This window comes from Schistocerca serialis, chromosome 1, assembly GCF_023864345.2.
Source record: "Schistocerca serialis cubense isolate TAMUIC-IGC-003099 chromosome 1, iqSchSeri2.2, whole genome shotgun sequence".
NCBI classification, from domain to species: domain Eukaryota; kingdom Metazoa; phylum Arthropoda; class Insecta; order Orthoptera; family Acrididae; genus Schistocerca; species Schistocerca serialis.
Genome location: NC_064638.1, coordinates 500,160,535 through 500,183,474, shown reverse-complemented (window position 1 = coordinate 500,183,474; position 22,940 = coordinate 500,160,535).

The window sequence follows — 22,940 nt, the reverse complement described above, 5'->3', positions numbered from 1 at the left end:
TATTTGTAGGTTCGTCTAACGGTCACGTAATGAAAACAGCCTAACTGCACGTCAATAAATGAAAATAAACTTGTAAATAACACATTTTATCAAGTAAACACGGTTAGCAAACAAGGAATTTGTTATTAACTGAAAGAAAAGATACATATTCGCGCTTATTTCATAGAATCGTTAGAAACTCTCGCTAGGTGGTGACACGGTACCACATTGTAGTGCACTCTAGCGAGACATTTACAAACTGCTCTGTATTCTTTGTGGATGATGAAGTGCAACTGTGATTTAAATTATCGATTTATTTGGCTATAATATGCAGCCAATTGCTTTTTTGAATTTTTGGTACGATTTATGTTCTGTAACATTAACTAGTTTTTCAAGGCACTGCAGGCTCATCGTCAGTTGGAAGTGTTACAGGAACATTATTTTTCTGGCCCGTGTGCCGCTAGTAGCTGTGGCCGTGGTGCTGGCAAAAGTAACAGAAATTTAGTTCCCCGTAACGCAAAGTTTAAGAAACGAAATGGTTATGTTTTAGGATACTGACAGTGCGCTGCTTTGTGGTATGCATGGCAAACTCGTTCGATAACGTATTTTTCGCAGATTATACACTCACAAAAGCTGCACTTTGTTTCACACTCGTTCAGAACAAGTAAACACTTGGAAATAAGTAAAAAGGATTTCTTTGTACTTACGTTAACAGTTTACATACTCTGAATGAGTGTGAAACCAAGTGCAGCTAAACACTGTGTAATTTTAGGAATGAGATTTTCACTCTGTAGCGGAGTGTGCGCTGATTTGAAACTTCCTGGCAGAGAAAAACTGTGTGGTGGACAGAGACTCGAGCTCGGGACCTTTGCCTTTCGCGGACAAGTGCTTTACTAACTGAGCTACCCAAACTTTACAGAAGCTCTCCTGCGAACGCTTCACTGCCTGGTCTGGAATCCTTCGCTGATCGTGATGTTAACGCCTACAAGACGTGGCATTGTGGTATCGACCCGAAGACACAGAGTAGACCTAGTTATGCATATAGTAATATGCCATTTACATTGTATACCCGCTCATGCAGAAAAGTTAGTAATGATGAAAAAATACATGTATGGATGAAAGGACTTGGTGTACTTGCTCAGAATGTAACTGTAACAGGAGATATTACTCTGTATTATAGTTATTAATAAAGTGTGATCTGTAACGTTAGTAACCGGGGAGCGTATATCGCGAACCAGGGGCTAAAGGATGCAACAGTTTGAAGAAAAACGAAAAACATAGTGCCGCGCTGCCCGCTGGGCGCCTACCAATGTGGGTGATGCAACCCGCATAGCTTGGCCCGGCGCAGGAAGGAAAGCGTGCTGCTAGCGAGACTACAGCACGTGTACGGGATAACGCCTTCGTGTCTGCGCTTTTGGGTTTAACCTGAAAAAATGTGCATTATCGGAATGAATTTGCCGTGGATAAAGTCAAAAAGCGACTGGTTGCACGCACATCATATGCAAATAAGTCGCATGTTATCATAGAGCAGACTAAGGAAAGTTAACGAGCGGGGCAACATACCTAAGCTCTTGGTTTACGTTCATATTTTCAGGTAGCAGCACCATATGGATACTACTCACGCTTCAGCCAGGTGAATGACTGAAAACTCTCACAGAGATGTCGCTTCGGAAGATCAGTGTGCGTTAGGCACACCAAAACTATTATTTTATGTACTCGTGTCCGTGACTTGGCTCCTCCTGAGCCTTTATTTAGTATTTTTTAGTTAGATTGTCCAGTCATACTACAATTAATCGCTTCCGAAGTACTCTGATAGTCTTTACTTTTTGGGATTAACCTAAAACTGGTGCTAGTACGAATTTCGCATATATCTTTATCGGATTTCTGAGTACAGAAAGGTCACATTTAGGATGCAATTTTAAACTTCGTAAGTCAGATCATGTAGAGCTCAAACTTTCCGGATTCAGACACTTCTGTGGAACTACGCAAAGTACATTAAAGCACAATGTACATCAAGAATCATTAATTAAACTTTACAAAGCGTTTGCGGCAGCACGATGGGGAGCTGCTGTGGATAAAGTTCCACTCACCTCGTGGTGAATCTCTTCTCACACGCACACCTCCTGAAGTTACTGAAGTGCAGTTCTGAGCCGGAAAAACCTATGGAAAAAAAGAGCTGTACGCCTCATAACCACAAGTCGCACTGAAAACTAATAATAGTTAAATGAAAGTATTTACGTGCGAAAAATTTCACTCAATTACGGTAAGTTTGCATACACCAGTTACTACCAAGCGTTACTCTAAGATGCACAAAGCCTGAAAAGTCCACACGCACAGGTTATTCATAACCATAGATAGTTTACAGTTATGATTAGTTAACCTTCACAGGAAGTTTACAAACGGATTGTTTCTTTTAAAATAGCTGGCTCGAATGTTACTATTATCAGTCTCACGTAACAAAATGTTCACGATTGCGAGTAAGCAACACACCACGCGGAATTTAGTCTTTTAAAATGTCACCAAGAGTTGTCAATTTCACACCATGCATTAAATCTAACTATCTCCCATACTTTACGGCACTTCTCAAATATTTTGGTGCCGACTTATCGCAATGTTAATAATTCTCATCAGACCACCTATCAATGGTTCTGATCACTACGAGATCTAAGTCCCGACTCTACTCATCTCTCTACACAAAATAACTTTCTAGATCCCAAAATACGCGCGATATGCTGATTTCTGACTGGCAGAGAAACATGACAGCCAATCGAAATCAGCATCAAACCCGCTCAGTCCCGCGCATTTGTACAGTTGTCACTGAATCAAAACAGTAACATAACATAAATAAATTTTGAAATCCCACAAATATAAAATTAATTCCGTCTTACGAAAACTACATTACCAAAATCATAATCTCATTTCCCCAGTACCATAAACTGAAATGGTTTATAGCAAATTCCCTGGGTCGAATGACTAAGACGAGGATCATTCTCAAACATTCCTCGCGAGACCAGTTACTTCCATGCACAGTATGAAATCTTAACATAAAACATTATTTCTCAATCACACCTTCTTTCACTCTCAAAACTAAGCACAATTATAACAGTAATTAATAAACAATTAGAAAATTAAACAAACTGAACTGCAAATAAAAATGATAGTATTTTTGACCGCAGCTCAAACAGTGTCCGTCATGCAGTGACCTCTACCAGATCGCACAGAAACTACATACTCTTGGGCATGTGATGCCACCTATCCTGAGAGGGACTCAAACAGCACGTCTGTTCACTGTTGTTACGATCTCAATAGTCAGGATGTAAGGAACAAATTATCTTTGCTGCTGTGTAATAGCGAATGTTAGACTCTCAATATCTGATCAATTACGACGTATCGAATCATCAGAGATGAAGTTCCTCAGCATTGTAGGGAGGTTCATAGTTGGACTATAAAAGAAATGACGATGATAGGGAAGAAGTAAGAACTAAAATTTGAACCTGTTACAAACGTAATTGACAAATACCGCTTGAATTGGTAAGATCATGTCCGGCATATGTTCTAATGATGGAGTAACTAAAGCAACAACACAGTATAATCCAACCAGCAAGAGGAGCGTTGGACGAGCCTTCAAGAGACGGCGTAAAGAGTTCTGACATGGAACAGGCAAAAAGGACTAATTCTTGAAGACGACGACGATGATGATCGCATTTCCTTCGAATTACCGCGCCGATTACGTGATCCTTTCTTTGGTCGTCCAAAAAAAGAATGGTTCAAATGGCGTTAAGCACTATGGGACTTAATATCTGAGGTCATCAGTCCCATAAGCTTGTTGTTGTTGTGGTCTTCAGTCCTGAGACTGGTTTGATGCAGCTCTCCATGCTACCCTATCTTGTCCAAGCTTCTTCATCTCCCAGTACTTACTGCAACCTACATCCTTCTGAACCTGCTTAGTGTATTCATCTCTTGGTCTCCCTCTACGATTTTTACCCTCCACGCTGCCCCCCAATGCTAAATTTGTGATCCCTTGATGCCTCAGAACATGTCCTACCAACCGGTCCCTTCTTCTTGTCAAGTTGTGCCACAAACTCCTCTTCTCCCCATTTCTGTTCAATACCTCCTCATTAGTTATGTGATCTACCCATCTAATCTTCAGCATTCTTCTGTAGCAACCACATTTCGAAAGCTTCTATTCTCTTCTTGTCTAAACTATTTATCATCCATGTTTCACTTCCATACATGGCTACACTCCATACAAATACTTTCAAAAATGACTTCCTGACACTTAAATCTATACTCGATGTTAACAAATTTCTCTTCTTCAGAAACGCTTTCCTTGTCATTGCCAGTCTACTTTTGTATCTTCTCTACTTCGAACATCATCAGTTATTTTGCTCCCCAAATAGCAAAACTCCTTTACTACTTTAAGTGTCTCATTTCCTAATTTAATTTCCTCAGCATCACTCGAGTTAATTCGACAACATTCCATTATCCTCGTTTTGCTTTTGTTGATGTTCATCTTATATCCTCTTTTCAAGACACTGTCCATTCCGTTCAACTGCTCTTCCAAGTCCTTTGCTGTCTTTGACAGAATTACATTGTCATCGGCAAGCCTCAAAGTTTTTATTTCTTCTCCATGGATTTTAATAGCTATTCCGATTTTTTCTTTTGTTTCCTTTACTGCTTGCTCAATACACAGATTGAATAACATCGGGAAGAGGCTACAACCCTGTCTCACTCCCTTCCCAACGACTGCTTCCCTTTCATGCCCCTCGACTCTTATAACTGCCATCTGGTTTCTGTACAAATTGTAAATAGCCTTTCGCTCCCTGTATTTTACCCCTGCCACCTTTAGAATTTGAAAGAGAGTATTCCAGTCAACATTGTCAAAAGGTTTCTCCAAGTCTACAAATGCTAGAAACGTAGGTTTGTCTTTCCTTAATCTTTCTTCTAAGATAAGTCGTAAGGTCAGTATTGCCTCACGTGTTGCAGTATTTCTACGGAATCCAAACTGATCTTCCCCGAGGTCGGATTCTACCAGTTTTTCCATTCGTCTGTAAAGAATTCGCGTTAGTATTTTGCAGCTGTGGTTTATTAAACTGATAATTCGGTAATTTTCACATCTGTCAACACCTGCTTTCTTTGGGATTGGAATAATTATATTCTTCTTGAAGTCTGATGGTATTTCGCCTTTCTCATACATCTTGCTCATCAGATGGTAGAGTTTTGTCAGGACTCGCTCTCCCAAGGCCATCAGTACTTCTAATGGAATGTTATCCACTCCGGGGGCCTTGTTTCGACTCAGGTCTTTCAGTGCTCTGTCAAACTCTTCACGCAGTATCGTATCTCCCATTTCATCTTCATCTACATCCTCTTCCATTTCCATAATATTGTCCTCAAGTACATCGCCCTTGTATAGATCCTCTATATACTCCTTCCACCTTTCTGCTTTCCCTTCTTCGCTTACAACTGGGTTTCCATCTGAGCTCTTGATATTCATACAAGTGGTTCTCTTTTCTCCAAAGATCTCTTTAATTTTCCTGTAGGCAGTATCTATCTTACCCCTAGTGAGATAAGCCTCTACATCCTTACATTTGTCCTCTAACCATCCCTGCTTAGCCATTTTGCACTTCCTGTCGATCTCATTTTTGAGACGTTTGTATTCCTTTTTGCCTGCTTCATTTACTGTATTTTTATATTTTCTCCTTTCATCAATTAAATTCAATATTTCTTCTGTTACCCAAGGTTTTCTACGAGCCCTCGTCTTTTTACCTACTTGATCCTCTGCTGCCTTCACTACTTCATCCCTCAAAGCTACCCATTCTTCTTCTACTGTATTTCTTTCCCCCATTAATGTCAATTTTTCCATTATACTCTCCCTGAATCTCTGTACAACCTCTGGTTTAGTCAGTTTATCCAGGTCCCATCTCCTTAAATTCCCACCTTTTTGCAGTTTCTTCAGTTTTAATCTACAGTTCATAACCAATAGATTGTGGACAGAGACCACATCTGCCCCTGGAAATGTCTTACAATTTAAAACCTGAAAGTAGTCAAAACATGGCTCAGCAGCCTGTCTTACCATTATATAATCTATCTGATACCTTTTAGTATCTCCGGGATTCTTCCATGTATACTACCTTCTTTAGAACTACTTAAACCTAACTGACCTAAGGAGATCACACATATCCATGCCCGATGAAGGATTCAAACCTGCGACCGTAGAAGGAGCGCGGTTCCAGACTGATGCTCCTAGAACCGCTCGTCCACAGCGACCGGCTGGTCAATCCAGTCTTGTGCTGCGTCTCTAATGACCGCAACATTAATTGAATGTAAAAACCTAGGCTTCTCTCTTGCCAATCGCTACAAAAAGCCTAGAACATATTTTTAAAGAGTAGCATAGCTAATTCTGAGTGTCACCTGCAAAATGTAGAGACGTTTACACTCCTCGGTAGTGAGCATGAGACGCATGACAGTCGTATCAACACAAGACATTTCACGTATGACGTAAGAGCAGTGTCCGGTGTTAGCCGGCAACCAATTCCAGGGAGATAGGCTCCTATCTCCGCACGAGCTGAGACACGTTCCCCGGCTCGAACAGACGGCGTATCGGTTTTAGCCGTAGCAATGCGTTAGTAGTGACCTTGGAAGAAATTTCTAGAATATCGTTGCACCATTTGATACTCCAGTCTAATGTGTCACTAACATCCACTCCAGGGATATGCAAAAACACAAACTGAAACCCTACAAAGTATCGATTGCACATCGAGTTTCCAATTCTGATACCAATGTACAGTAGCGCAACTAACTATTGCTTTCCATGCCTGATGGAGAGTTTGATACCGGAAGTGTGATGGCTGCAGTTGTTTGGGAATGGGGACTCGAACACTTCACGTTAGAGTTCAGAAAATACAGACGAGTTAAATTCAGAGCCTCTGAGTGATTAGGAAACACGGATGGCGTGTGTAATTAGTGCAATCGAATTACTAGAGCGATCATTTTCCACCAAACTACAGCTTCTGAGAGGTATGAAACAATATAATGCACTCTTTCATAATAGAACCAACGACTAACGAAAATTCGTATGCATACTCCATGGAGGAGAATTCAAAATAAGTCCGGGTAGCCACTTGTGTTAACGCGACTGCTTCCAGTATGGATAGGTATGGCGGCCCCAGACAGAATCTGCCCAGTAGATTAACGACGAGGTGTTGGGGTGCCGGCCAGCTTGGATGTAGTTCTCAGGTTTTTCCATCCCTCTAAGTGAACACTGGGCTGGTTCCCAAGTTCCACTTAAGACAAGCTACGCAAACATTTAGTACACTTTCTAAAGTTACACACACAATTTAGTATATAAAGAGACAGATTCGGTACACTGCTTCTGTCTTGGGGGGATGGGGACGGGCGTTGAATAGGAGACTGATGGCCTTAGCTGTTTGACCTCCTGAAACATTCAGCATCAGCAATGTAAGAGCACACATCGCCATATGCCTTCGACTTAATTAGGTCCTTTTTCTGAACACTGTTCTTGAGAAAACTGTTGTTCAGGAATGCTCCTAACTCTTTAGTTTGAAAAAAAAAAGACAGCAGCTAACATAAAAGTGCGGGGAGTCGCCACAACGTATTCGGCAGTCGGTTGCAGTGTTGCGTCGTACGTGAAACATCCGTACAATTTCGTGTAGCGCAGGATACGCTAAAGGATTATGCAAGAATTGGTGCAATAAAGTAAAACAAAATTTTGTTTCTAGCAACGAGCTTTTCTGACGGCAGAATTTGCTGTTATGCACGCTACACTCTCGTGTGCTCTTGTGCCATTCTCCTCGTGAATGGAACATGCATCGCTCCGAATTTGTAGAAATTGGATTTATGTTGCAACAGTTAAATAAAATACATAAAACGATAGTTAAAGTATGCAGATGGCACACAGTATTTGTTTGTTTTAGCAAAGAGAATAAATAGTGCAAAAAGGACATACACACGGAACACATAAAAGAGGACACCATAGGTAGTCGACCGTGTCCATGATGAAAGATTCCGCCTTTTGCCTGAAGGGTTTTCAAAAACGCCGGCCGGGGTGGCCGAGCGGTTCTAGGCGCTACAGTCTGGAACCGCGCGACTGCTACGGTCGCAGGTTCGAATCCTGCTTCGGGCATGGATGTGTGTGATGTCCTTAGGTTGGTTAGGTTTAAGTATTTGGAAGTTCTAGGGGACTGATGATCTCAGAAGTTAAGTCCCATAGTGCTCAGAGCCATTCGAACCTTATTTTTTTTTTTTTTCAAAAACGACAGAAAACTTAAATTACGAAGGCCGGCCAGACCAAACTCCATCCTCTCGAATATGAGTTCAGTGTCTCTAAAAACTGTAATGCCTCATTTGCTTACTCCCTACTCTACAATCTTCTTTAATTTGCTCACAGTTTTCTCAAGATAACTTATAACATGAAACACATTTTTGACCTTTATCATTGCACACATTAAGGACCTCGGCTGCTGACCCATGAACCATGAACATGCTGCTATTTCCCTTGCACTAAGAACAGTCTTCTCTGAAACTGACTGCGGCTCGCAAACATGGAACTACGCCCTGTGCTCATCTTCATGACCTCCCCTCCGTCGATCTGAAAAATTGTATCAGCGTCTCCACATGTGTGACGTGCTGAGCTTAGGAGAATGACAAGACGTTACTCTCCTGCTCCACAAATAGTGGCACATGAGTTTCTTGTGAAAGTGTCTTGTGAAAATGTTACATTGTGATCGTGTTTTAAACATGTTTTTAGTAACCCAGGGTATTTTATTATACAACTTTTTTTCCTGACAGAAAATGCTGCTTTGAGTTTTTTGTCTTTCCATGATAAAAGTTAATGGAAACTGGCTCTTGTTCCACGATTATGCACTGAACTATTACTTAGCAATTTTTTCCCTGGTATACAAAACAGACTCACTTCTTGCAGGAAGGATAGCAAGTTTCTTAAACAGCTCTTCGGAGTGAACCCGACTACGACTTCCAGTCATATAATTCTTACTGCTTTCTTCTGCAGAGTAAAAGTTATATACATGTTTCGAGCATTCGATCCGCAGAAAAGAATGCAAATGCTTATACATGGTTTGTATCCTGAAGTGTGTTGGAATAATCCAGTGACTATTATGAAATATTAGCTTTTTGTACACGAATGAAAATGTTAGTTAACCAAATCCGAGTCTACACCGGAAGACGAATTGGCAAATATAAAAATAAAACTCAGTTTCTCGTAAAGTTCCAGACCGGTGAATCATACATCTTGCAACTACAGAAAGTGAAACAGGTAAAAGTAAAGTGTCATGGTGTCCTCCGTACCAGCCCCCCCCCCCCCTCTTTCACCTCCCCACCAAGCAAGAGTGCCAGGAATCAGTCTCGGGTCCTTCCGCGTCGCAGTAAGACACGCTGAACCCTCGGCTACGGAGGAGGACAAAACATCTGAATACCTAATTTAAGAGTGAACCTGTCCACAGTAATTTTTTTTTGTCAGACATACAAAAGAAGTATCTGAATTTTCTCTTATTAAGAACTGTTCTCAAAAAGGTAGAGTATAGTAGTGTTCTGTGTCTAGGCAGCATTTTGAAGTCTGAATGCAGTTGTTTAATGAGGTAGTTGACTATTTTATAGGGCCTCTTTGTGATTTGCTGGGGAGAACAGATTGTGCATTACATTAGTTTCCTTCCAATGTAGCACAACGGCCTCTCTTTGTGCAACAGATGATCACCAATTTTGGTACTAAGTTTATCGCTAATTTCATTACTGCTACTCCTCATTCCTTTCGTTCTTCTTTGGTTTACTCTCAGTCCATAGATTAGATTATTCATTGCATTCAACACCTCTTATAATTCTTCCTTATCTTCCCTTATAACATAAATCTCATAAGGAAATCTTAATGTTGATATCCTCTCATCCTATATTTTAATTCCATTCGTGATTGTTTTATTTCCATCATTGCTTGTTCAACATACTGGTCGAACAGTAGAAGAGAAATACTATATCCCTGCATTACACCTTTAATAATCTATGCATTTCTCTCTTGGTCTTCCACTCTTATAGTTGCCTTTTGGACCTTGTACATACCACATGCAAACACTACAAGAAATTAGCTATCCCCAGCAGACATCTGGCCGAGCGGTTCTAGGCGCTTCAGCCCGGGCATGGATGTGTGTGATGTCCTTAGGTTAGTTAGGTTTAAGTAGTTCCAAGTTCTAGGGGACTGATGACCTCAGAAGTTAAGTCCCATAGTGCTCAGAGCCATTTGAACCATTGGAGCTTAATGTGAATCATTCTGTTATTTCTCGGATGTGATGACAATTTATAGAGAACAAAACTCTGTCCCAAAGACCATGACAGCGCTGACCATGTGTGACATTAGAAACAGAGGACCGTCGTTTGGCTGTAAGAGCACGATGGTACCGCTTTTAGTACTGGATGGCAACTGACATCTGACCTCGCAGCATCCAATAGACATATTGTATCAAGGCAAACGGTGTACAGAAGGCTTTGGCAGAGTGGCCTCCATTGTTGGAGACCTGCTGTATGTGTACGTCTGAAGCGTCTTCACAGAGGGGGGCGTCTAGTGGAGTGGCCAACATGCCTCCGGGACAGTCAAGCAGGGGGCCAGTGTTATTTTCACAGATTGGTCCCGATGTGGTCTGAAGAGTGATTCTCGACAGATTCTCATCTGGAGCAAACGTGGAGCCTGATTTCGGGACAAAAACATTGTGGAAAGTGACTGATATCAAGGAGCATCCCTAATGGTGTGGGCAGGGGTCGTGTTGACACTCGAACATCGATTCAGGAAATTTTACAGGTGAATCGGCGAGGTATCGTGATGAGAATATCGTGAAGAGAAGTTAGGATCCCATGTGCAGTTGTTGCGAGATGCTGCGGGCTCAGACTTCGCATCGATGGATGATGATGCCCGACCTCAGAGCACGGATGGTTGATGTTCTGTTGAAAACGGAAGATATTGCACGCATGACCTGCCGTCTCACTTTCACGATTTGAATCCCATAGAGCATATCTGGGATGCACTAGGGACACGGGTTGCATCACGTCAGCATCCACCAACCACTCTTCAAGACTTGAGAGTAGCTATGTGGGAAGATGAGCATTATTTCCTCAACATGACATTAATGACATCACTCACAGCATTCCCTGTCGTTGTCAGGCCTGTATAGCTGCCAGAGGTGGTCACATCCCATACTGAGCTCATTAACCAGTTGGGGCGCCTTGTCACGGTTCGCGCGTCTCCCCCCGTTGAAGGTTCGAGTTCTCCCTCGGGCGTCGGTGTGTGTGTGTGTGTGTGTGTGTGTGTGAGTGTGTGTGTTGTCTTTAGAGTAAATTAGTTTAAGTTAGATTAAGTAGAGTGTAAGCTTACGGACAGATGACCTCAGCAGTTTGGTCCCACTGAATTTACCACAAATTTCCAATTTGTCCAAATGTGTGAAGAAATCCGTGTAGCTCAAAAAATGAAGAACATTTTTGTCTACGTTATGGATGTTGCAATTGTTTATGGTCTGTATATTTTCATTGTCTCTAATATCACCTGTTTGTGCTGTTTTGTGGCAAAATAACTGCTTGTTGCTTTAACTTTGGACGCCAGTGTAGATACAGAGAGTACCACATAGCAAGGAGAGTCTCCAGCTGGCACCGCATAGTTGTGCACTAGTGTCACACAGAACACTGATAACTGGAACTAGATACTGCTTCCATGTGACGTTAGGAAAATAGTTCGCAGATGTACATTCAGCCACCGAGAGCAGATAAAAGCCAGTTGCCGTAGTCTCCAGTCCCCAGCAGTCGCCCCACAGTATCGCAGTATCCGCTGACAAGAGGACCATCAGACATGTTAATCACGGATATTGATGAGTCTTAGATACGTTGTAGAAGAAAGGGTCCAGAGTGCCTGGCTACCGGCTTTTCATGTGACGGCCCCTAGTTTCCGAGAAAATCGACGTTGATGTTTTATGCAGACATCCCCTAACGTTATTGATGTTTCGCCCGAGCAGGCGTATTGCAGGGGGTAAGGTTTACGGCTACCATGCTGGCTGTAAGGATTCAATGAAATTATTACGGTGAATATGACTATTTTCCAATAATTTTACACACTTATACTATGTAAATATATGATATGTGATGAGCTTAAAGAAAAAGCACCATGAGGGATTTGAAACCGTCCGTCAGCATGGTGGCAGTGAACTTCAGCCGCTCTCGTGATGCTCATATGCTCAACACATGATTAAAGTTACACGTACAGGATGTAATCATAAAATGTCAAAGCTGATTTTCTCAGAAGCTAGAGGTCGACGCATGAAAAGCACCTAGCTAGGTACTCAGGACATATCTCTCTAGAACATACCTAACACTCACCAAAACCCGTGATTAACAGGTCTAATGGTCCTCTTGTGAGTGCGCAGTGTGCATTATTATTAGCAGAAGCTATTTTAGATATTGGAGCTGCTATTAGACTAGCCTGTCTTCGTTCACCTGTATATAATTTTAAAAAGAATTCTTAGTTCTTACTCACTGCATTGCCATCATTATTTCTGTTGTACTCTATTACCCTGTGACAAAACAGTTGTACTCTATTGCCCTGCGACAAAACAGTTGCTGCGTACAAGCACGCCGCCTCAGTACATAAACTACTTCCCCTGGGGCTCCTCTTCCCGCTACCTTTACCTTGGACGCTAAGCTTAACATGATCACCATGGGCAATGGCCTTTTGAGGGGTACCTAACTATCTGTTGCACGCATTTTCCTTGGCAATGATCGCTCGAAAACTGGTTGAGTGGCACCTGCATTCACTGACAACAGTAATTCTTGTCGGGTTTGAAACGTGTTATCGCTTCTGGCCCCTGTCTGTTAGTATCTTTCTATGGCAGTTGCTCACGCGCCAAGTTACGTGGCCAGCGAGTGGCAAACCATTCCATCTAAACACGCTGGACAGTCTGGTCCAAATAGCTCTGAGCACTATGGGACTTAACAGCTGAGGTCATCAGTCGCCTAGAACTTAGAACTACTTAAACCTAACTAACCTAAGGACATCACACACATCCATGCCCGAGGCAGGATTCGAACCTGCGACTGTAGTGGTCGCGCGGTTCCAGACTGAAGCGCCTAGAACCGCTCGGCCACCCCGGCCGGTGCTGGACAGTCTACCCTGATATATCAACAAATTGGGCAACTTCGTTCACTGTGTGATCATAGGCACGTCCAGACACAATAGGCACCTTTATGTCATTCTGTCACATCTAACTGCACTGACCGCATAGAGTGCAGTGAAACATACACACCACTGACTAGTACTTATATCAGTGGTAGAGTGTAACATGAATGCGTGATACCAGTTTTACACGATCTACAGCGCTCCAGAGCTACAAGGTGTGCTTTTTTAATGGGGTGAGTAATGGACTGTCTGATCAAAAGAATATAGACACCTATTGGTGGATATTAACGTAGGGCGGGTCCCCCCCCCCCCCTTTATGACGGCTTGAAATCTGCTTGGGGAGTTTTCAATGCCATGTCTCGATGTCAGTGCAGGGTTAGCAGTCCATTCCCCCAAAACCAGAGAAGGGAGTCATGTTGGACGCTTGGGTCTGGAGCGAAGTCGACGTTCCACCTTCCGCAAAGGTATTCTGTTGGCTTCAGGTCAGCACTCTAGGGAACCAGACTATTTTGGGAATGTTATCGTCCACAAACCATTGCCTCACAGATGCTGCTTTATGACGGTTGCATTTCCATGTCGGTACAAACAATCAACGTCTCCGACCTGTCCCTCTACTTGTACACACTACACAATGCTGTAAAACGAGTCCATATCCTTCAAAAACTTAGAGTTTTCTTAAACGCACTAAGAGGATCACGCCCTAATAACGAGAAACATCCCAGCCACTAGGAACACTCCCACACTGTAACATCTCCTCGAACTTTGCTGTTCGTACTACGCATGATGGCAAGTAACATTCTCCAGGCATTCGCGAAACTCAAAACGCTTCCATCAGATTGTCACAGAGTATTCACTCGTCTCCAGTGATCCAGTGTCCAATGGCCTTGTTCTTTACACTATCTGAAGTTTAGCTTACCATTAACTAAGAAATTTTTGGCCCATGAATAGCTGCTTGACAATTGTACCCCATTCTTTTTATCTCCTTACGCACAATCATTGTGCTAGCTAGATTTCTGGTAGCCTTTTAGAAGGCACAAATGGTTGCTTCCACTGATTCTGTGCGATTGTTTACAATCACACTGTTCGACGGTCCTTGTTCCTCAGTACACGCCGGCCGGAGTGGCCGAGCGGTTCTAGGCGCTTCAGCCTGGAACCGCGCGACCGCTACGGTCGCAGGTTCGAATCGTGCCTCGGGCATGGATGTGTGTGATGTCCTTAAGTTAGTTAGGTTTAAGTAGTTCTAAGTTCTAGGAGACTGATGACCTCCGCTGTTAAGTCCCATAGTGCTGAGAGCCATTTTTTGAACCTTAATACACGAGATCTGCCTGGTCCTCGTGTAGGTGTGGTTGTTAGTTTGCCTTTCCACTCCACGATCACAATAACTTGGGCAGCTTTAGAAGGATTTGAATGTTCTTCATTGATTTGTTACTCAGGTGACATCCTGCAACTAGTGAACGTCGGAAGTCACTAAGCCGACCCATCCTGCTGTTACTGCGTCTCTACTGACAACGTAATACTCCCCGCCTTCCTTTATACTGGCGGGTCCACGTCCACCTCTCGACACAAATAATGGTCAATTCCCAATTCCCCATTTCATAGGAGTGTCCAAATAATTTTCATCGGACATTGCATTTTGTCCTGCGAGCATTAGCCGCCATTCCCTGCAGCCTGTGCCTATTTGTCTGAGAACATTATGCTCCATTTTCCTTTCCGCCTCGTGCTCTCAGCCCCGGCTGCTTCTGAGACGCCGTACCCCGGCAGACACGCTGCCCTCTGCTAGGGAGCTGGCCGGCCGCGTGGTTGGCTGATTGGCTGCTGCGCCACCGGATATAAATTGATTGCGAAGCCGGCCCGCTGGAACCGTGCCAGCGCGAAATGCGTGACCCGGCCTGGCCTGGCGTGGCGTGGCGTGGCGAGCCCCGCGGGGGCGTTTGGACACCCACGCGCCACAGAGGCGCCGAGCCACTCGCCGAATTCCCAGCCCTTAGTTCAGAGCCACGTGCAGCGACATACGCGTGTTCCCTTTCGCCCATGTTTCATTCTTGTTCATCTATTATACTGACACGAGGTTATTCATCAATGACGCGCGTTTCGCATAATTCAAGGAAAATTTATAGTAAGTTCCTATGGGACCAAACTGCTGAGGTCATCGGTCCCTAGGCTTACACACTAAGTGATCTAACTGAAACTAACTTACGCTAAGTACAAGACACCCATGCCCGGGGGAGGACTCGTACCTCCGACGGAGGGAGCCGCGCGGACCGAGCGGCTACCCTGCGCGGCACAATCCAAGGTATCTTCAAGTTGCCCTACATTAAAATGCAACTCAATTAGAAAGGCTTGACCGTTCCTTGGGACTGGGCGAAAGTAGGGAAATTAAATTTGGACTTACCGATGAATGTTAATATGTAAGTATTGCCCTCGTCATGTGCGAGAAAACAGTCGAGGCAACTACGAGTATACGCTCCCGTCACGTACTGAAAGCGCAGAGTCCGATAACCTTGAAATAAAATGGAAAGAATTAAAAGAAACAAAATCTGCAACCGATCATCTCCATGAAAGTCATAGTCCACAAAGTGGATGAGGAAAAATCGGAAAACGACATGAAGTAATTACCTTGCCGTGAGCCATAATGTTGTTCAGTGAATGCAAGACAGGATCGGGCCTGTGCAATCTGTCAAACAGTAAACACGCTGGAAGCGTCGTTCTGCATTCTGCGACTACCAGTGCAGTACTGAACGCCGAGGCACATCAGGACTGTGTGCGTTGATCGCGAGAGAATGCGTTCGTTCACCGTGAGTTGTGAAACATTATTTTTGCCTCAAAATGGTCCAAATGGCTCTGAGCACTATGGGACTTAACTTCTGAGGTCATCAGTCTCCTATAACTTAGAACTACTTAAACCTAACTAACCCAAGGACATCACACACATCCATATCCGAGGCAGGATTCGAACCTACCACCGTAGCGGTCGCGCAGTTGCAGACTGTAGCGCCTAGAACCGCTCGGCCACTCCGGCTGGCCATTATTTTTTTTAAGATTATTGTTTAGAAATTCGTAACTCACGGTATTCAGTGGGCCATATTACGTGTCCCGGTAAGGTAAAAACTTTGCATATTTTTCCGTTGTTTCCTCGTTCACACGGCGGACTACAACTTCATGAAAACGACGGGTTGCAGTTTTTGTTTCTTAAATATATTACGTTAATTTTAAGATTATCGGGTGTTATGCTTTCAGTATATGATGGGAGTATATTTTTTCCTTGACTATTTTTCTTGCACATGACAAGAGCAATTTATTTTTGCTGATGCTTCATCATCGGTATCCATAACTTGCTTATCAACATTTATCGGTAAGCCTAATTCTTAATTTTCCTTATTTTGTCCAATCCCAAGGTAGGGTCAAGCCTTTCCAATTCGACTGTATTTTAACTTAGGTCAATCTGAAGATGCGCTGAGTTAGGTGAAACGCACGTCTGTGATGACTAAATAAACAGTCAACATCGGAACTAAGACTGTTTTCTTCTTCTCATTTTACATACTGGTTGTTGTATCACTGCGCCATGGGATGGAAAATCTTTTATAACACGAATTAGCTACAGAAAAATATAAAGCGCTGGTAAGTGCCAACCTCGAAGAAGATTTGTGTGGTTTCAGGAGAAGACAGCACGCGCGAACCCATCCTACCCTACGATATATCTTAGAACATCAGCTGAAGCGGGGCAAACCTCCATTCTTATAGTTACAGATTTAGAAAAAGCTAGAGGAGAAATGCAAGTCCTACGTGTGTGTAGCAAAAATACAGTGGTGTACAAAACTTAAAGACGAAAGCACCCTTCGCATGATGTGCCACCGCCAAGTGACATGTCTCTCTGAAAGGACTTCTACGAAGAAATCAACTGAAAGGAATACGCAATCAAACGAACAGAAATGACACTTTCATTCAACGACAATAATTACACTGAAGTCACCATGATTTATGGAGCTCGCGGACATTACAAAAGGCGGTACATGGTTCTTAGTAGAGTGTGTGGTCACCACAGACGGCAATGTATGCGCTGCAATGTGACCCTTGCTGACCCAACTTTGGTAAGGCGTTTTTGCGGTACGTTAGTCCATTCCATCCACCAGTGCAGTTGATATATCTGCGCAGTGGTCGTTGGTTGCATGTGAACGTCTCCCTAAAGCATCCCGCAAGTGTTCGATGAGATTTAAGTGGAGAGAACGGGCATGCTAGTCCATTCATCGAATATACTCTCGTTCCAAGACCTCCTGTAATTGCGCAGTTCGATGTGGTCGCACACTGTCTTCCATATAAATGTACTCAAGGCTGACCGCACCCCTGCAACCATGCACGTGGGGAAGGAGTACAGTGTCACAATAACATTGGCTGGTGACACTCAACGTGCTCAAAGATTCGGAAATCAGTACGTCAGTGCAACATTATGCTTCCCACGTTATTACACCCCGATCACCAAAACGATCATGTTCGACATTGCTGGACAAACCCTCACATGACGAGCCATGGACACATTGTGTACCCAGGAGCACCGTCGGACGTGATGGTTTCTGTGGTCTAGGTATGATGGTGTGACGAGGCGTAATGTTGGATGGGTGTACTGACCTCCGAACCTCTGAACACGCCACAGTCCCCAGTCAAGGTTGTTTTGAAACTGTCCTCCTTCCCCATGTGCTTCTTTTCAAGTGTGCATTCAATCCTGACTTCATTTTCATGGATGACAATGCGCGACCGCATCGAACTGCACAAGTGGAAGCGCTCTTGGAACGAAAGTATAATCGCCGAATGGACTGGCCTGCTCGTTCCCCCGACTTAAGTACCATAGAGTACGTGTGGAGAGACGTCCACATGCAGTCAGCGACCATCGAGCAGTTGTCAGTCGGGCTGGTGAAGGAACTGAACGCCCTACAACAAGAACGCGTTACCAAAGTTGTGTCAGCACGAAGCAGAGCATGTATTGCCGTCCATGGTGATCACACAGTCTATTAAGTACCATGGCCCTCCTTTTGTAATTATTATGATTGAATAAAAGTGTTATTTCTGTTCGTCTCATTGTGTATCTCTCTCTTACCTTCGGTGCTTTACTGGAGCAGTTCTTTCTTTGTATCATCCAATCACCGTCGAGCTAAGTTACTTGGCAGTGACACATCATGCGAAAACTACTTTCGTCAAGTCTTTTACACCAGCGTACATTCTCAGAAATTCTTCCTCAAATTAAGGCCATTGGGGGTCATATATTTCTCCGGAGGTCAATCGTCTGAGGTTTTGGTTTAAGCCTTCTACTACGCTCCAAACCAGAGGACGGTAACCAATTCTGGGAAAGATGCTACAAGACGATGGCTGTGCGTCCTCCAGCGAGCGAGGCAACCGGTCTCCACCAACTCAGCCAGCTGCTTCTAAGAATCGTGGATGGCCTCTCAAACCAGGTGGACGCTCGTTCGTGCCAACATGTGCCAGGTTTTGCAGCCAGATGCACCCAGTACACTCAATCGCTGTCGGCAGAGCCTCCTCCACATCTGGTACGAGAACTCCCAGCAAGCAAATATACAGGACTCTGCATTCTTTCCCGACCTCCATGCTATTTCCCTAAAGGGCTCCATCACACGCCTAAACTGAAGCTACCGATTACAAGCAAACCCGCCCTCTACACCTGTCCGGAGCTCTCAGGAAGATCAGCCACAGTCCCAGTACCGGAGGTATCCCGTGCTGGCTCAGGTGTGCTTTGAGCAGTGATGGACAATACTTCAATCCTGTTATTAAGGAGTAATTCGACAGCCGTGTGGCCGGTACCCACTTTCATTTCCCACCCAGAGGTTCGTGACCCTGCCACTGGCCCCCATTCACGCCATAAAGGTGCTGACTGTCTGAGACGCGTGAATCGGAAGGCACGGAGGCAACATAAATCACGGGCTACGCTATGGGCTTAGTCTCAGGTGCTCACTCGCAGCACGGGTAGCATCCTGAAGCCCATGGGTCGTAGTCAACACATCTTCCAGCCGCTTATGGACAGTGAGCAATTTCTCCTGCATCCGTACACAACAGGTGCACTCTCTAACCATTTTTTATCAATTTTTCTGTATCAGAAGTTACCTAACACTATTTTACCTCCAGTGTATACTAAACTGCAAAGCTGGCTCACACAAACCTAATGCGCTAAAAATTTACGCAAACGGCTTATAGTACCTTAGTAAACACTAGTTGACATAGTAAAATACACAGTTACAATTCACTTCTTCACAGAAGTACATGAAAACAAACTAAACTAAATTATTGTTTATAATGCACAGGGCGAATATAATTAAACTTTCAAACCGATGTAGAAATAACACTTCTTTTCAGAATGACGTCAAACTGCAACAGAGAAGGGGGAAAACGTGTGGCAGAACAAAAATAAATAGTTGCAAAATGTAGCAATAGATGGCGCTGCAGACATCATACTTTAACTGTGGTCGACTACAAATAACAAATGGATCATACAACAATGCCTAAGACGTTAAACAAACTTTACTAATTAGTGTGCATATGTGTACAGGTGTGATACTGCTAGCTACGTAAGCCCATCCACAACGGCAAGATCGTATCACATCGGATGAAAAATATCGGTTTTTAATTGTCATGAGTCCAAAAACCGCATAAAAAGCATCAATCAAAATTAAATCGGATTATTAATTTCCGTGTGATTGGCGTAAAATATGTTCAATGTGCTTTCCGCCGTTTTCTGCAACAAGTTGAAATCGAGAAACAGCATGTTCTACAACTAATCGACGAGCTTCCGGGTTCACGTTCAGAATCTGTTGCGCAATGCTAGCCTTCAATGCAGCTAAGTTTACAATCGGAACACTGAACACAACAACTTTCAGAGAGCCCCACAGCCAAAAGTCACACGGAGTAAGACCAAGTTATCGGGACGGCCACGCTGTAGAGAAATGCCGGCTGATAATTCTAGCATTTCCGAAATGGCGCTTCAGCAGCTGCTTAACTGGATTTGAAATGTGTGGAGGTGCGCCATCTTGCATAAAAATGATCCCATCCGCACATCCACTGTCTCTTCGAAACAATATGGACCTGTGATCAGTATGACGTAAACCCGCACCGCACAGTAACCTTTTCAGAATAAAGTGGTACTGGTTGATTTGCGTGTGGATTTTCCGTTGCTCGTATTCTGTGTATTGACATAGCCTGTCAGATGGAAGTGGGCTTCCACGGCCCATTATTGTCCACTTCCACGCGAGAAAGAAATTCTAAAGCAAAGTTCTCTTTTGCTGGCAGGTCAACAGGAAGCATCTCGTGCACATGGGTAATTTTGAACGAATAGCAAAGAAGGATGATTCATAGGATTTTACGCGCAATGCTCGCGGGTATGTCCAATGTTCGGGCGATTCTCCGTGCACTACACGTTTGCACACCACCATTTGTCTCCTCCTGCACTGCTGTGCCCACTGCTTGCACTGACGTCGAATCAGTTCGTTTCCTCCCTCTACCAGGTTGCACACCAAAAGAACCCCTCTTTTCAAATTTCCGAATCATTTTCTGCAGACCAACGGCAGTCCTCGGACTAACGTATTTTTTCAAACCCTTCAGTGTCCGGAACTTCTTCAGAGCGACGCGTGCACGGTCATCATTCCTGTAATACAGCTTTACAAGCAGAGGGCGATCCTGCATTGAGATAGTCAGGGCGAACGTCGCAGACGCGAAAGGAGGAAAAGCCGTTTTTTTTTTCTCCCAGAGGGGGGAGGGGGAGCGGACTGACAGCAGCTTAATAGGCTGCTCTACAGCCGAGAGAAGAGTTTAACAACACAATAGTAAGATACAAAACAATATAAAAAAGGCGATAGAACGGTGACTTTGTTAATAACAGTAAAATGGCGGAAAGTTGTGGAATTTAAAATATAAAAAACACGGCGGTGACGATGAGGATGAAGACACACAGTAAGTAGACAGGCACAATTAAAAAACATGGCAATAGTCTGGTGTCTGTTCGCACGAGATAAAAAACACTGCTACCTACAGTATGGTGGCTGTTTGCAATACTGATAGGGGATGCACAACACTGTACATTCACTGAAAACAGCACTATAGGTGACACAGCGGCAGATGGGGGTAGGGGGAGGACCCGGACAGATGAGGGGAAAAAAGGGGGGAGGAGGGGAAAAGGGGAGCCGATGGAGGAAGAGGACATAGAAAAAAAGGGTGCACAGCGGACGCGAGGTGTGGGGAAGGGTGTGGACGGGAACGCAAAAGGACTCGGGGGAGAGAAGGGATTCAAAAAGAGGATAGGCGGGGAAGAACAGGATGTAAGGGGGGGGAGAGGAGCCCAGGAAATGGACAGAGGGAGGGAGGGGGAAGTGAGGATCAGAGTTGATAGGAGGGATAAATGGAGGGAGAGAGGGCATCATCCAGGAGGAGGAGTTGGTGGAACCCACCTTGGGAAAGGGGATGAAGGGTGTAAAGGTGGTGGGTAGGGAGGACACAATGGGAAGGTGCGGCAGCAGGTGGGGGTTGGAGAGGAGCAACCACGGGATGAGGGGGATCAAGGCGGCGGGTTGTGTAGAGAATGCAGATATGTTCTAGGAAAAGGAGAAGATGGGGGAAAGGAATCAGATCATAGAGGATCTGTGTGGGGGGACAGGAGGCGTATATGGAAGGTGAGGTGGAGAGCATGGCGCTTGAGGATCTGGAGGGACTTAGAGAATTTGGGGGGGGGGGGCGGAGTGGAGGGGGCAGATATCCAGGCAGGACTGGCATAGCAGAGGATGGGACGGTTAAGGATTTGTAGGTGTGGAAGATGGTAGAGGGGCTCAGCCCCATGACTGGCCAGAGTGGAGTTGAAGGAGTCGGAGGCAGTTGTGAGCTTTGGACTGGATAGAGCGCAGATGAGGGACCCAGGTGAGGTGACGGTCAATGGTGAGGCCAAGGTAGGTGAGAGTGGGGGAGAGGCGGACAGGATGGGCGCAGATGGTAAGGGAAAAGAAAAGCTGTGTACCCAGCGTGTTTATACCAACTTCAACAGGTCGTGCGCATGAAGGTGTTTTCATTTACGTAATCTGACACTTACAGTTCCATCTATTGATCAATTTTCACACTATTTTTTTTTCTTCTGCCTTACATTTTCTCCCTTCTCCGATAACATTCCGTTGAAATTTAACGTCATTCTGACCAGTGGTGTTATTTCTACAGCGTTTTGAAAGTTTAACTTTAATCACCCAGTAGAAACTGCTGTAGGCTCAGGTGCGTCTGCTCGCCTCCACGAGAGCTGGAATTTCATCTAGCGAGTACAAGCTCCCAAACTGCTGCTGTGCCACGAATAAGTACAGGCGTGGATTTGGGGGATTCTTGTAAATTCCGCGCAGCTGTGGCTGGAAGGCAGTAGTTAATGGACCAGTTGTCACGACATATTTAGTAAACGATTCTATGAGGCAGGTTTACTACATTATTCGCAGGTGAGAAGGTACCATATACAAGTGTGACGTAATCAGGGCAACACAGGGCGCTGACATACTGTGAAGAAACCAAACATTGCCTTTACAACAATGCCTAATGACCTGTGTGTAGGGGCCGAAACGGTCTGAGGAAAGCTGACGTTGTAATTATTAAAAATCACTCCACTTGTCCGTTCCAGAGACTCAAATCAGGCAGTCATGTCGCCATTCTGACTATTGTTTAAGTAGCTTGCCAGCCACGACAAACTCTGTCGACGGATATCGGCAGCTAACTGGCTCGCTGAAAGGACCACCAACCTCTGTTGCACGGACGCGCCATAGCTGTT